General features: G+C 39.6%; 1 protein-coding gene across 6 annotated transcripts in view; it reads right to left on the bottom strand.

Moving 5' to 3' along the window:
- Positions 1–15,263, bottom strand: part of SH3RF1 (SH3 domain containing ring finger 1) — a 168,586-nt gene that overhangs the window by 68,727 nt on the left and 84,596 nt on the right. The window lies entirely within an intron of this gene.

The raw sequence follows: 15,263 nt of genomic DNA, 5'->3' as shown, positions 1-15,263 counted from the left end.
AGCCTAGTTACATGTCTGTGACTGCAACCTGAAATGCATTCATTCACACTGACTTGCGAAGGTTATTTCAATGACCAATAACCGCAGAGAAAGAGTCAGAAAGCTTACGGCAATCTAACCCAGGAGCAGACATTTGTGCATCTGGCTGTGTTTTTCTATGGTGTTCTTTTCCAATTCAAAGGGGCAAGGAAGCCAGTTTGTGTCAAATTTCTCAAAAGAAGGTTTCCCACATTAAATGAAATGAATTCTACTCTGATTTCAAATCAAGCCAAGTTCAGTGATCTTTAAAAGACCTATTCCCACACAGACTGCAGATGATTAAGGCTAAACGGTTAACGACTTGGAAGAACAATAAAAGCATGTATTTTTCTTCTGCAACATCTAAAGGATAAAGACAGAACAATTGGCTGGATAGCCTAGGACTACTCTTGTGGGTGAAATACACACAGAGCTCACGGAGGCACTGCCTTCTCATTCATCTCCTTAGAAAGGTCGGGGAGTCATGTCAGCACCCGGGCCCTTTGCCCTCAGCGCCTTTGGCGGGCTTTCCGAACGGCCGCCTTTCTTCTGTGTCCTCTCATCAGGCCACGGCCCCTGAGGAGCTGCACAGCTTACATTTCACTTGGCTCCACATGAAAGGGAGGCTTAAAAGGAGAGAAAGCCAGAGAGAAACCAACTCCGCAGTCTAACCTGGGGTTTGCAGCTGTCACTCACGCTGCCAGCTTCATCAAAAAACTTTGCAATTTAGACAGGGGAGGCAGTATAACAATTCTAAATCTAAAATACATTTAAATAAATGATGACTCTCTGGCTCATAGAGAAAAAGAATACCTATGACAGTGAGCCAGTTTTCCTTCTCAAGTAATTTTTGCTTCTATGTTATATGTACAGGTATTTTATCTGACATTAAAATCCTCATGAGATCAGCACACAAATATTTTTGATTAAATGTTTTACCCTCCATTTCTGTACCATCAAGTGCATCCCGATATATCTGGCAAAGCACTACTTGATGATCTAGCTGAGAGTCTAACAGGTAAATAAAACATTCACTGACAATTTATTTTATAGACTCTAAATGCCAATGCTCAGATATAAATGCAAGACAGCCTCCTGAAATTCAAATTCCTTCATGCATTTCTTACTGCTCCATAAAGTAAAAGAGATTCAATGACCTACTAAAAAGAATATCTAGAAGATACTCTTGTCATGGGAACAGCAATAAACTGTATAATTTTGTAATTTAGTTATATCTAAACTGGTACAAACTCAGGCTTATTCCAACCTGAATTTCAAAAACTACCCAGAAAGAATCGAGGCACAAGGAATCACAGGAATAGGAGGTAATGCACACAAAGGAATAAGTAGCAAAATGGGTTGAGGAAAGGATTTTTTTAAAAACGTCCTTTGTACAACGAAATACATGTTGGCTTTTCTCTAAAAAGTGAAATATCTACCAGGATATAATAACAGTATTTATAAAAATACTGATTCTTTAATCGTTCATAAGTCTTAAATATTATCCTCAAGATGTCTAGGTTGGATCATCACTCAAATATCATTGAACCATCACTTGAAATATTTCCACTTCACTATAACAAACATTTAAGATGAACATTTCAAGTTATTTTTCCAAAGCAATATCTGAAGGGACAGAGAATCCCATCCTCCCACATGGGTCAAATACTGAGCCAAATATAAATGAAGTTAGCTGAAGTAAAAGGATTATGTTCAAACATCAGAGATAAAATAGCAGAGTTTTCTAACAAGAAAAAAATGATCTTAGACCCTTTGTTAAATTCTTTTCTATGAACCACAATATAGAAAACAGGTAAATGAATCTGTGTGGGATGGAGGCAGGCACAGCCATCCCCTTGGTTCCTCTCTCCTACTTGTCCAGGACACCCTGAGGGCACACCCAGGAGCGCAGTTTGGAGGGCAATGCTGTAGGGAGAGAAGTGAACTAAGGGCCACTGTTTAAAAAATACCCATATTTAGGGGCTAAAAACACCAAGAACTAGAGGTCAGGAAGAGGACCAGCAGAAAACCACCATTGTTTCAAAAACAATGCCTTATCCACATCACCCATGTCTTTATAATCTGGAAACGATTCCCAATTACAGCATCAATGTTCCAAACAGTGAGTTTTATGGCCCTCCATTTGGACTGACGGTTCCACATCATATTTTCCACACTCAGCAGGCAAACCAGGCTGCTGTCATCACCTCCAACCTCAAACATGCCATTCCTCCTCGCTATTGCTCGGATGTTGTGTCGCCCCACCCGCCCTACAAATTCATGTGTTGCTATCCTGACCTCCAAAGGTGATGGTGTCTGGAGGTGGAACCTTTGGGAGGTGATTAGGTCGTGAGGCTGGAGCCCAGTGGTTCTCAACCTTCTGGCCCTTTAAATACAGTTCCTCATGTTGTGACCCAACCATATAATTATTTTCGTTGCTACTTCATAGCTGTAATGTTGCTCCTGTTATGAATCGTAATGTAAATACCTGATATGCAGGATGGTCTTAGAGACCCCTGTGAAAGGGTCGTTCGGCCGCCAAAGGGGTCGCGACCCACAGGTTGAGAACCGCTGCTGGAGCCCTTATGAATGGGATTAGTGCTCTTATACAGGAGACCCCACAGAGCTCTCTAACTCCTTTCGCCTGTGGGGACAGGGAGAAGCTGCCAGCGATAACCAGGAAAGGGCCTTCCTCAGAACTCACCCATGCTGGTGCCTTGATCCTGGACTTCCCAGCATCCGGAACTGTGACAAGTGATTCCTGTTGTTTATTGAGCACCACCCGGTGTCTGTGGTACTTTTACTAGAGCAGCCCAAATGGACAGAGACACTCCTGCACCAACATTCATCAAGAACAGCCCACTCTCCCTCCACCTTCCTGCCTCAGGAGTCCCCAGCACTTGTGCATGGATGATTATACAGCTGCAGTTGATAATTACGCTGCTTTTCTTTCACTTACATCTTTATGTCTTTCTAGGAGAGCTGCTTCTGTTGTCTAGAATCAGAGGTAAATAAGACGATTCTGGTGTAAGGCCACAAAACAGACTCGTTCTCTGATACAAGGGCAGCCTGTGCTCTAGGACGCAGCGCAGCATTGCCTCCTGGGGGAAGACTCCCCCCACCGTCCCCAGGTCTGCGGAAGGTGTGGCTCTGCTGCACCCACAGGATGTCTCCTGCAGACTGCTGTTCCGGCCTTGCTCTCCCTCGGTTTACAACCTGTTTCCCCTACTAGATTGTAACCTCCGTGAGACCTGGGACCACGTGTCATCCATCTTTACGTTATAAGCTTCTACCTCGGTGTCTGTAAGTAAATTCTTGCTCTATGAATAAAGGAAAACATGTTATGGGTGTGGCTCAGTTGGTTGAGCGTGATCCTCCGAAAGGTCGCCAGTCAGGGCACATGCCCGGGTGGCCAGCTCCATCCTGGCAGGAGGAGCGTGGGAGGCAGCAGATCAATGCTTCTCTCAGACATCGACGTTTCTTTCTCTCCCTCTTCCTTCCTCTCTCTCTAAATAACAATAGCAATAAAAAGCAAACCAAACTTTTTTTTTTTTTAACATTATCTCTACTGGGCTGAGTGCTAAAATGTGGACACCTAAGTAGAAAAATACCGTATCCAAAGAAAAAGCAACCTGAAAGCCCGGCCGTTGTGGCTCAGTGATTGAGTGTCAACCTATGAACCAGGAGGTTGAGGTTTGATTCCCAGCCGGGTACATACACAGGTGTCGGGTTTGATTCCCAGTAGGGAGGTGCAGGAGGCAGCCAATCAATGATTCTCTCTCATCATTTATGTCTCTCTCTCTCTCTCTCTCTCTCTCTCTCTCTCTCTCTCTCTTTCTCTCTCCTTCTTCTTCCTTCCTCTCTGAAATAAATTTTAAAAAAAGAAAAGAAGCCGAAACCGGTTTGGCTCAGTGGATAGAGCGTCGGCCTGCGGACTGAAAGGTCCCAGGTTCAATTCCGGTCAGGGGCATGTACCTGGGTTGCGGGCACATCCCCAGTAGGGGATGCGCAGGAGGCGGCTGATCATCTCTCATCGATGTTTCTAACTCTCTATCTCTCTTCCTTCCTCTCTGTAAAAAATCAATAAAATGTATTTTAAAAAAAGAAAAGAAAAAGCAACTTGAAAAACAATTCTAGAGAGAGTCAGGCTCACCAGGTTTGGATATTTATATGTTCCTGGTACTCCACGCGAATGGCAGACCGTTAGCCTCTGCTTTTGAAACTGTCCTCAGTGCCTCCCACACAGCACTTGGTGGACATGCGACCCTGAGACATGAGAGGAGCAGGAACGTCATTCCCATTCCCCAAGGTTGCCGGGGCACCTGGGCACACAAAGGAGGTACAGAAAAACCCGGAGAAACGAGAGTAGTACTGCTGACTGGTGTCCACTCAATAAGCTCTGGAAACACAATACATTCTGGGAATGGGCAGTTGAGTGCTTTGTACTAGCAAATTGTCGGCGTTTGAAAAATGTGAAACGAATTATGCAGCCAACCACAGAAAACAAATATTTTCCTTACAGACTCACTCGGGAGTTATGAGGAAATAGTCATGAAAATGATATATGGCTTTTATCTTGGATGGCCTTAAAAAGGGAGTATTCAACAGACAGACAAATCATTAAAGAAAACAAATCTTATTCGTTTCTCTAAGGGAACATAGCCATTGAGATGCAGTCACTGAACTAAAATGCAGGAAATTCATACCACTCGTTGCCCTGAATGTTAGTTTTCTGTTTCATCACATGCTTAATAATTACAATAGTATTTTGCAAAGAGCAAGAAAATTTATTGAGAAAATTCCCTTTAGTAGCTGGAGCTACTATCTTGAGAACGTAAGACAGGATGAGGGATAAGTCCTGGTAAAAGGTCAAGTTTCTATCTCTTTGAAAAACAGCTGGATTCCTGCCCTTCCCTTTGCCCTGCCTAAGATTCCCACCTGCCCCCAGCGATGTGGGACTAGATAGGAAGGAAAAACCATCTGCATGGCCTTGTGTACTCCATACAGAAACCCAGGAAGGTAGGCAGAGTCAGGAACACAGGAGGGGTGGGGAGAGGGGGGTGAGAACAGTTTTTACAATTAAATAAAAAGGGTAGGTAAGGCCTTGATCTAATTCAATTGCCTGGTTTTAGGTTGGGGTTTTTTTTTTTTTTGTCCAGTGCTTTCATGAATATCCTGGAGAGAGTTTGCTCATGTAATTTAAACATGACATTAATTGGGGAAAGATGACTCACAATTTCAGAATTAAAACAACCTTAGAATAGACTCAAACCTATATGGACAATTAGATAAAAGTGCTAAGGCAACTCAACTGGGGAAAATAAAGCCTTTTCAATAGCTGGTTCTAGAATAATTAGAAGCTCATCGGGGGAAGGGTGGAATGAGCTTTGACTCCTACCTCACACATCATATACAAAAGTTAATCAGAGATAAATCTCAGAATCACATGTGAAAGCCAAAACTATAAGTTTTCTAGCAGAAAATAAGGGAGAATATCTAAGGGATGAGGTATGCCAAAAAAGCTTAACTAACCATAAAAATTTATAAAGAGGACTTCATCAAAACTGAAAAATTCTGTTCATTAAAGGACACAATTAGGGAAATAAGAAATTCAAGGCACACATAGGGAAAATATTTGCAATACATATATATGACCAAGGACATGAATCCAGAAACATAAAGAACTACAAATCAACAACAAACAACACAATTTAAAAACAGACAAAACATTTGAACACACTTCATAAAGATACATACGTAGTCATGAAGAGGTAGTGAAGATCATTAGTAATTAGGGAAATGCAAAATAACACCACAATAAGATATTATATCACTCTCATTGGAATGATTAAAAGTTTTAAAAGACTGACTACAGGAGGTCATGGTTCGATTCCCAGTCGGGACACATGCCCAGTTTCAGGCTCAATCCCTACTAGGGGGGTGTGCAGGAAGTGGCCGACGGATGATTCTCTCTCATCATCATAGATGTTTCTATCTCTCTCTCCCTTTTTCTTCCTCTCTGAAATCAATAAAAATATATTTACAAAAAGACTGACAATGTTGTCAAAGATACAGAGCAAACAGAACTCATACATTGCTAGTGTGAGTCTAAAATGGTACAACTACTTTGGAAAACTGTTTGGCAGTTTCCTATAAAGTTACACATACACTTACTCTATGACATAACAACTCCAATCCTAGGTATTAACCTAGGAGATAAAGATATATGTCCACACAAAGACTTGTACAGAAATGCCTGCTGCAGCACTATTCATAATACCAAAAATTGAAACCCCAAAATGTCCATCAGGACAGGAGACTAGATAAACACTGGAATCCTTGTTTAGAAAAAAAAAAAAATGAATTACTGATACACACGAGTGAAAAAAATCAGAATAAACATTGTATGGACCTAGTCAGTTTGGCTAATTAGCTAGAGCGTCGGCCTGTGGACTGAAGGGTCCCGGGTTCAATTCCGGTTGGGGGCACATGCCCAGGTTGCAGGCTCGATCCCCTGTGCGGGGCGTACAGGAGGCAGCTGATCCATGATTCTCTCTCATCACTGATGTTTCTATTTCTCTCTCCCTCTCCCTTCCTCTCTCTGTAATCAATAAAAACATTTAAAAAATTATATGGTTACATTTACATACAGTTAAGAATAGTTAAAACCAATCTACTGTAATAGAAATCAGAAGAGTAGTTGTCTGTAGGGGGTGGAGAATGAATGAAAGGGGACATGAGAAGAATTTCTGTTATTCTCTAGTAGTCCCTCTGCCCTTATCTGCAGTTTTGATTTCCATGGTTTTAATTACTCATTCTGAACTTTGGTTCAAAAATATTAAATGGAAAATTTCAAAAATAATTCATAAATTTTAAATGGAGCATCATTCTGAGTAGTTTGATGAAATCTCACACCATCCGTTCCATCCTACCCAGGACGTGATTCATCCCTTTGGCCAGACCTTCCACGCTGTATATGCTCCCCACCCGTTCATCACTTCAGAGCTGTCTCAGCTATCTGACTGACAGTGAATATCACAGTGCTGTGAGTCCTTGTGTTCAAGTCACCCTTACAGTAGGCACAGTGCCTACGGCATTTACCTCACTTCATCTCACCCCTTAGGCATTGTATCATCTCACATCATCACAAGAAGAAAGGCAAGTACAGTACAATTTTGAGAGAAAGATTACATTCATATCACATTTACTATAGTTTATTGTTATAATTGTTCTACTGTATTATTAGGTATTATTATTAATCTCTTACTGTGCCTAATTTAGAAAAAGTTTACCACAGGTGTGTATGTATAGGACAAAATATAGTATATTTAGGGTTTTGTACTATCCAAGGTTTCAGGCATCCACTGGGGGTCTTGGAACATATCCCCTGTGGATAAAGGGAGACTACTGTAATCTACATCTTGACTGGGATGTTGGTTATCCAGGCATAGAAATCCTTCAGCCCAGCCAACGTGGCTCAGTGATTGAGCATTGACCTGTGAGCCATAAGGTCACGGTTCAATTCCCAGTCAGGGCACATGCCCAGGTTGTGGACTCGATTCCCAGTGTGGGGCGTGCAGGAGGCAGCCGATCAATGATTCTCTCATCATTGATGTTTCTATCTCTCTCCCTCCCTCTCCCTTCCTCTCTGAAATCAATAAAAAATATATATTTTTAAAATAAATCCCTCAAAACTTAATACATTCCATGTTTAAGAACTGCAATTCATATATGTAAATTTTACCTCAATATTGAAATGTTTTAAAATAAACCAGTAGCAGCACTTGTAAAAAAACACACAAAAATTAGAAATGACCACATACAGCAGATCTGCATGGAGGAAAAGATATAAAAGTACCACAGAGATAACAAGCTACACTGGCAATCAAGAGAGGGGCAAACTGGAAAAAACAGAAATCTGAAGTCCAGAAGTATAGAGCTTAGAAAGACGGCCGCTTTTCCAAAAGGAATCCATCCCTGAGGTTCAGAAATAGGAATCCATAATGTATGGTTTCTGGCTATAATCTAACCCTGCATTTACGAGCCAATCTCTCACTAGATGTCCAGGATAGATTCTGAGTCCCATAAACAAAAGGAACTGCAGTATTCAGTGGGGAGAGATATAAATGATTAAAGTGTCTGGAAAATATTATGACAGGCAAGGTGCAGAAATTGCGATATATTAGTGGGTAGTATTAAAGTAAGTCTTCAAATACAATGAAAAGGTCTTACACAGGGAAAGTAAGTCAGCTTCATGTTCACTAAAGAAAAAAATACAGGCTTAAACTGATGTGTGCATTATTTAAACTGGATAAAGGAATTTCCTGATGGTGAAGGGTGTTAAAGAATATCACAATAGATTATGATAACTTTCACTGAAAACTCTTAAAAATAGGACAGCTTCACAAGTTTGGTTCTGCCCACAAGCAAAGGAACAGATTATAATTTACAATCTCTAATAATGCTATGATTTCTTTGGCAATCAGACCATTTGAAAGAATAATTTTAGTCTTGATAATTTTGTCCTTTCTTTTTTAGGAGTGGAATCTCAAGAAAAAGGTAGTGATGAGGTATGGGAGAGTGAGCGGGGGCGGGGCCATGGGGGGGCATGGGTGGGGCGGGGTGAGAATATGAATTAGCCTGCAGAAATCAACTCCAATGAACCCAGCCAGCTTCAATACTCCAAAGCCTATCACAACCTATTACAGTCTTGTTTGGAAAAAAACAGGCAAGCTCAGCTGTGGTCAAGCACACCAAGCTGTCTTTCATCTCACTACTTTGCTTACGTTGAAAAAGTAATACATAATGTGTGTTTTTCTGTTACTACTCTTCAAAGGAGTGTTCTGCTAGTCAATTAAATGTGATGTTTACATAGTGACGATTGAATAATTACTGCAGAATAACACCCTCTTACTTTGAAATGGATCAATGATATAAAACCAATCCTGTGAAACCCATAGGGCAGAAAGAAGGTTTTTAAAATATAATTAAGTCTTTTTATTAAAAATAAGCATTATGTGTTGAAATTCTGGCTTTAAAAAGTATTAAAGGTATACACTGAATGCAGAGACGATCTTAGAAGTGTTTCAACTAAGCTATTTCACCTCTGAGTAAGTCTATTGTAAAATGATGCTTAAAAAAGACTTGGAAATATTCTGTGCTACTAAAATGAGTATTACTAGAAAACACCAATTGCCTTTACTTTCTAAATTCTCCATTACATGACTATGCAAGAAATGCTACGATAAGGAAAAAAATATTCATTTTGCAATGAATAATTTTACCAAGAGTTATTTTAAAACAAGCAGTTTTATTAAAGCTCCTCTCCAAAAAAAAAAGTATTCAAATTCAAGTATATTAATCACCAAAAATAAGAAATAAGAGAAACTTAAGGGGAAAAGATTTACTAACTAAGCCAGTTCTGACAAGCCCAAACGCAACTCTTTTAATTTCACTTAAATCATTAAATAGTAGGATACAAATTACAGGTATTTTCAACCAACATAACCATTATATAAAAGTGATATATTAATTTTCATATTTCTAGGTGATTAAATATATAGCAAAGAATATAAAATTAAGCAAGATTCCACATGTGTACATCTGGGACTACTTTTATTAAGCATTTAATATGTATTGCATAAGAATATCATTCTACCTATATTCATAATAATAGAAAATTGACATAATGAGAAAATTGGTCATCTGAGATGGTCATGGCAACAGATTAAATTACAGTTTTTAAAAATGTTTATTCATATAATACACTACATTTGTATGTTTAAAAAATTATTTAACTACATGTTTCCTTGGGCAAAGCAACTAGTTTTTCATGTTCACTGGGCTGTGAGCAACTTGAGGGCAGAGAATGTATCTCTTTCATTTTTGAATCCTGACAGTCCAACCCATAGCACAGAATCAACTCATGAGATGACTGCTTTTGTGCTGCCTCTTACTTTATTCCATCCTTCAGAGATCTGCCAGACTCGCCTTCTTAAAAATGTATATTTACCAGACGGTCTATCTTATCCACTTTTTCTTCCCTAAATACCAAAATCAGTTCCAATCTTGTTTGGCACTTAAGATGCCCACGTCATGACCCAAAATTGTTTTATCAAATACTTCACACTCCTCTCCAACAAGAATCCAACAAACAGTCTAGTTAAACTACATTCCCTCCAGCTCCTGTAATATGGTCTCTCTTCTCCCACTTCAGGGATATTTTTCCGCCACTCTCTCCACCTCAAGAATCCTCTTTCCAACACCTCACGTCCACTTGTCAGAAGTCCATTCACCCTTCAAGACACAATTCAAATACCACATTTTCCAAGCCCTTCCTGATTTCTGAATACGGATGTAGAGTCTTCTTTTGAACCCCAGAAGGTTTTGTTTATAGTCCTCTATTGGCTTTATTGTACCTCTTATAATATGCATTTGTGTACTTAAATAATAACCCTACCAGACTCAAACCTTCCGAGAACAGGGATAGTCTCTTGTGCCTTCTTGAATCACCTGCAGAGTCTAGTACTATACATTATATATAGTAAGCATACTTACTGAAATGATTTACATCAATCCCTCCTCTCTAAACAACTCTTCTTCCCACCTACTGGACAATTCAGAGAAACAGGGGGAAGTTTCTCCACTTTTAGCTTGTACCTCTGTTCAAGTTGGCAGTCTGTGTTGGGTGTCCCACTCGAAGGAATTTTGCTTAGGAAATTTTAGTGGCTATTTGCCTGTATGTACCAACCAAGCAAAACGCCAGGGGACTGACATGGGGTCTGCTTGCATCTTTTGCTGTTATACCTGACCTAGGCAAGGAAATCAAAGGAAGAGACTTAAATCAAGGCAGTAGTTCGCGGTGGGGTGGGCTAAGCACGTGCATTTAATTGCCTGAGTGGCCTCCCTCCTAAGGTCAAAGGGAAATAACAAAAAGTGTGCTTTTAAAAAATAAAACCAAAGCAGTTCTAGAAAATAGGGAAAACACCCATTAGCATACTCGAAAAATTTCAGGAACTTCTAAGCAGAATGAAAGCCAGTTGAATCAGAAACATTTCAAAGGCTGGATTGAAAAATATATAGGGCATGGCTAAAAGAAACAGTGGTGACCTTCCTCAGGAAGTACAGAGGGAGGGGAAAGACAAAGATGAAAAATTTAAAAAGTTAAGAGAAATGAAAGACAACTCTAAAAAGATCCAATATCCATCTAAAGTGAATTTCATAAAAGAAAAAAAAGGAGTAGAGACAATAAGGGGGAGAAGCCTCATGAAAGAAATACAGAAATGAAAGAAATTTGTCCTCAGCTAAAGACGCCCAAAATCTCAGCTAGAACAATCTCAGTAAGTACCAAGCAGGATTAATAAGGGAGGAAAAAGGGATTCATATTCATACACATTTCATTACATTTAAAAATTCCAAAGATAAGAAAAAAATCTGAAAGATTTAGGCCAGTGATGGCGAACCTATGACACGCGTGTCAGAGGTGACACGCGAACTCATTTTTTGGTTGATTTTTCTTTGTTAAATGGCATTTAAATATATAAAATAAATATCAAAAATATAAATCTTTGTTTTACTATGGTTGCAAAGATCAAAAAATTTCTATATGTGACATGGCACCAGAGTTAAGTTAGGGTTTTTCAAAATGCTGACACGCCGAGCTCAAAAGGTTCGCCATCACTGATTAGGCCAAAGGAGTTTACCGTTATGGAACTAGAATCTGATTTCTTGATAGTAATAATGGATTAAAGAGAACAGAGCAACGCCTTTAAATTTCTGAGGCAACATGAATCAGGAAAACTTAGCAAGCTAAACTGTTAAATAAGTGTATGGACAACAAAATAAAACAAAACCCCATATTTTTTAACACATAAAAATCTCAGAGAATTTATCCCCTGTGCATTTCAAATGGAAAAAAAATTATCCAAGGAGGTATCTTCCACTTACCTCCCCGAAACTACAGAAGACTCCTAGGGAGGTGACATGTGATAGAAGAAACATGGATGGCTAAGAAAATGGAAATGAAATTTAAAGAAGAACCACTGGGATTAGAGGCTGGATTGGCACCACTTGCAGTGAGGCAGGATCTGCGGACATGGGTTATGGTTCCTTCTTTATGGAGCCAACCACACTGCAGTAAAGAGTGTTTATATAATCATAATCCTGCAAATGCTGTTTTCATGGGGTTTCAATTTTCAGAATCAATCTCCTCATAAAACAAAGAAGAATTAATTATACCCATAGAATAGAATGTTATAAACTCTGAGAACATAAAAAGAATAATACTGTACTGAACAAAAATCAGAGTTAGGGAAGGGGAGGTGGTATACAGAAATAAACTACATTTTTTTTTACTTGGTATCTGAAATTGATATCGTCAAAGCCTAAACAAAAAAACAAAACAAAACAAGAAATAAGATATATATTATTTGAGGTTGGAAAGCTACCTGGTAGAAGAACTAAAGAACAGAGACTAGTGTAATCACTTTGCTCGGCAAAAGGGGGCTATGGTATGAGAGGAGGGACACTTTTACTTTAGAATCTTCTGTGTGGTTATATATTTTCTATCAGGAACAGGTATAACTTTAAAAATAAAATGTTTAAGAAAAAAGAATGCAGTGTGTAAAATTCTAATGTACTCAATATAAATTTTAATAGAGTCTCTTGTTTATTAAATAATTCAGGCATACAAAAGATGAATAATTTAAAAGATAACCCTGTACCCACAACCGAACTTGAGAAATAAAGCAGTCTAAATGCAAGTAATGTCTCCTTTACCAACCACATAATAGCTTTTAAAAGAAAATGAAAAGAAGAAAAACTAAACAGACCTAAATACACATCCCTACTCCCACTCCAAGTTACTCCTAATTGACTCTTGCACTGGAATATCAATAGAACATCAGTAAGGTTTCGTTTCCACTATGCACCCCACCTTGTAAAGACTCTATCTTTATAATAAATACAGACTTTTAGTTTGCTGCACTAATTTTTTTACTGGAAAAAGAAATTTCCTTACTGAAGAAATATATATGGTAAGTCCAATTGTTTAAAAAAAAAGAAGAGAGGAAGGACATAAACGGTCTCCACAATCACGCTTCCTACTTCTGCAAGACCTTGTGATTTGATTAATCACCTTGAGAATGTATGTCTAGGAGCTGGCGATCCCGAGACGCTGTGCATGGAGCCTGAGAGCTAAGTGTGTTAGCTTTAGACTAAATAAAAGCGCAAATACCTTCTCTCCATTCAAGAGGGGTTTGTGTACTGAACTTGTGAAATACGTGGAAGTCTCTCAACACGTCAAGTTTCTAAAATATCTACTTCTTAAGCAAACTTAAGAAACCAAAGTGTGACTCAAACTACCAGTATTCAGTCATTTACAAGCTGTTTTTAAAGAAGGGGCAGATGGCAAGTGGACAGTGTATGAATTCTTAGAACCGCAGTCACAAAAACTTAATTAACCAGAGATAAGATTTTAAGATGCTTAAAATAAAGGCATGTCTCTTTTTCTCACAATGTCTTTTAAAAATCTAAGAGCACACCCCACTACCACCACCACCGATCTGACTTTTAAGGATACACAGCATTCTACTTCCAGTTTAATTTCCCAAGTCATTTTATGTAGGGAGACAGGTATAGATCTATGGCTTCTGTTTCTTCTTCCCCAGTTGCTCTAGTGCTCAAAGTTTCTCTTTTCGCTTTAAATTCACTCCCAAGGGGATCTCATCCTTTTAAAACCATTTATACCACCTGTTACCAACTCTGGCTGCATAATTAGGATCAACTAGGGAGTTTTTCTTCTTTTAAAGCCTCACCCCAAACCAATTAAATAAAAATTTCCGGGGTTGGGTCAGAAGTATAGATTTTTAAAAAGTTCCTTAATGATTTTCACATAAAGGGCTAAGACCTGACACACTGATGTCTCCCAGGCCTGACCTCAGCTGCCGCCTCTCCCATGCACTCCAAGCACCTACTCCACATCTCCTCTTGAATATTTAATAGGCGTCTCCAAGTTGACTGGTCTGAAATAGACCTCTTTTTAAAAAAATGTTTTCATTGATTTTTAGAGAGGAACATCCGATTGGCTGCCTCCTGCACTTCTACTGGGGATCGAGCTCACAACCCGGGCATATGCCCTGACCGGAATTGACCCAGTGACCTTTTGGTTCATGGGTCTATGCTAAACCAATGAGCCACACCCACCGGGCTAAAACAGACCTCTTGATTTCCAAAGGCCTCCATCAAAACCAATCCTCTACCAGTTTTTCCCATTTGGGTAAAAGGCCCCACAAATTCAGCTAGCAGCTGCTTGGGTACAAACACTAACCTTTACCATGATGCTTCCATTCCTGATCTTCCACATCCCACATCCAGCAAGCCTGCTGGCTCTCTACCTTCAAAATCTATCCCAAACCAGTCCATATATTACAACTTCCACTGCTACCAGCCTAAACCAAGGCAACACTCTCTATATATTGTCGGTCATAAACACCTAGCGCCTGTTGTCCACACTATTGCCTGATAACCTCCCAATGGCTTTCCCTCCCACTTACAATAAAACACAAGCTCCTCCCCATGGTCCCCAAGGCTTTCTAAAATCTGGCCCCTGCTTACCTTTCTGGCTCGCTCTCTCCAATTTCTTTCACCCCTTAACCTCCAACTACTGTTGGCCTATGATTGGCTTTGCTGAGGCTCATGGCCACTCCAGGCTCTTCTCTGCTTCAGGATCTTTTTCTCATTTTTCCTAAGCCCACAATATTCTTTACAGGTTTATCCTTGCTCACTGTTCAGGTCTCTACTCCAATGTCACCCCATACAATCCTCCCCTAACTGTATCAAAACAGCCTCAAACAACCAGAACCCACCATAATCTCCTCACCTTGCACTTGGGACCCTGCTCACATGCGGCTTTTTGGCCCCTTTAGTGTGGCTCTTCCTAAGCCTTAGGAGTACCCTAATTGAGCTAATAACAATGTACCTACCTATATCGTTTAAGTTTTAAAAATTCGGCTCTCAAAAGGAATTTCAATCGTTGTACTGTTGATATTTGACTCTGTTGACTAATGAGTTTGCCGACCACTGCACTAGACCATAAGGTCTAAAAGACAGTGAGTTTGTCTTGTTCAAGGAAGGATCCCAGGTCTATGCCTATAAGTATCTATCCAAGTTGTGGGCACTGCATGTTGGTTTTTATGAACAGAATATTAATGTCCAGCTCAAAATTCCTATGTTGACACCCTAATCTT

This window comes from Myotis daubentonii, chromosome 5, assembly GCF_963259705.1.
Source record: "Myotis daubentonii chromosome 5, mMyoDau2.1, whole genome shotgun sequence".
NCBI lineage: Eukaryota > Metazoa > Chordata > Mammalia > Chiroptera > Vespertilionidae > Myotis > Myotis daubentonii.
The sequence above is the reverse complement of the archived record's forward strand: the minus strand, read 5'-3'. Positions and strand labels throughout refer to the sequence as shown.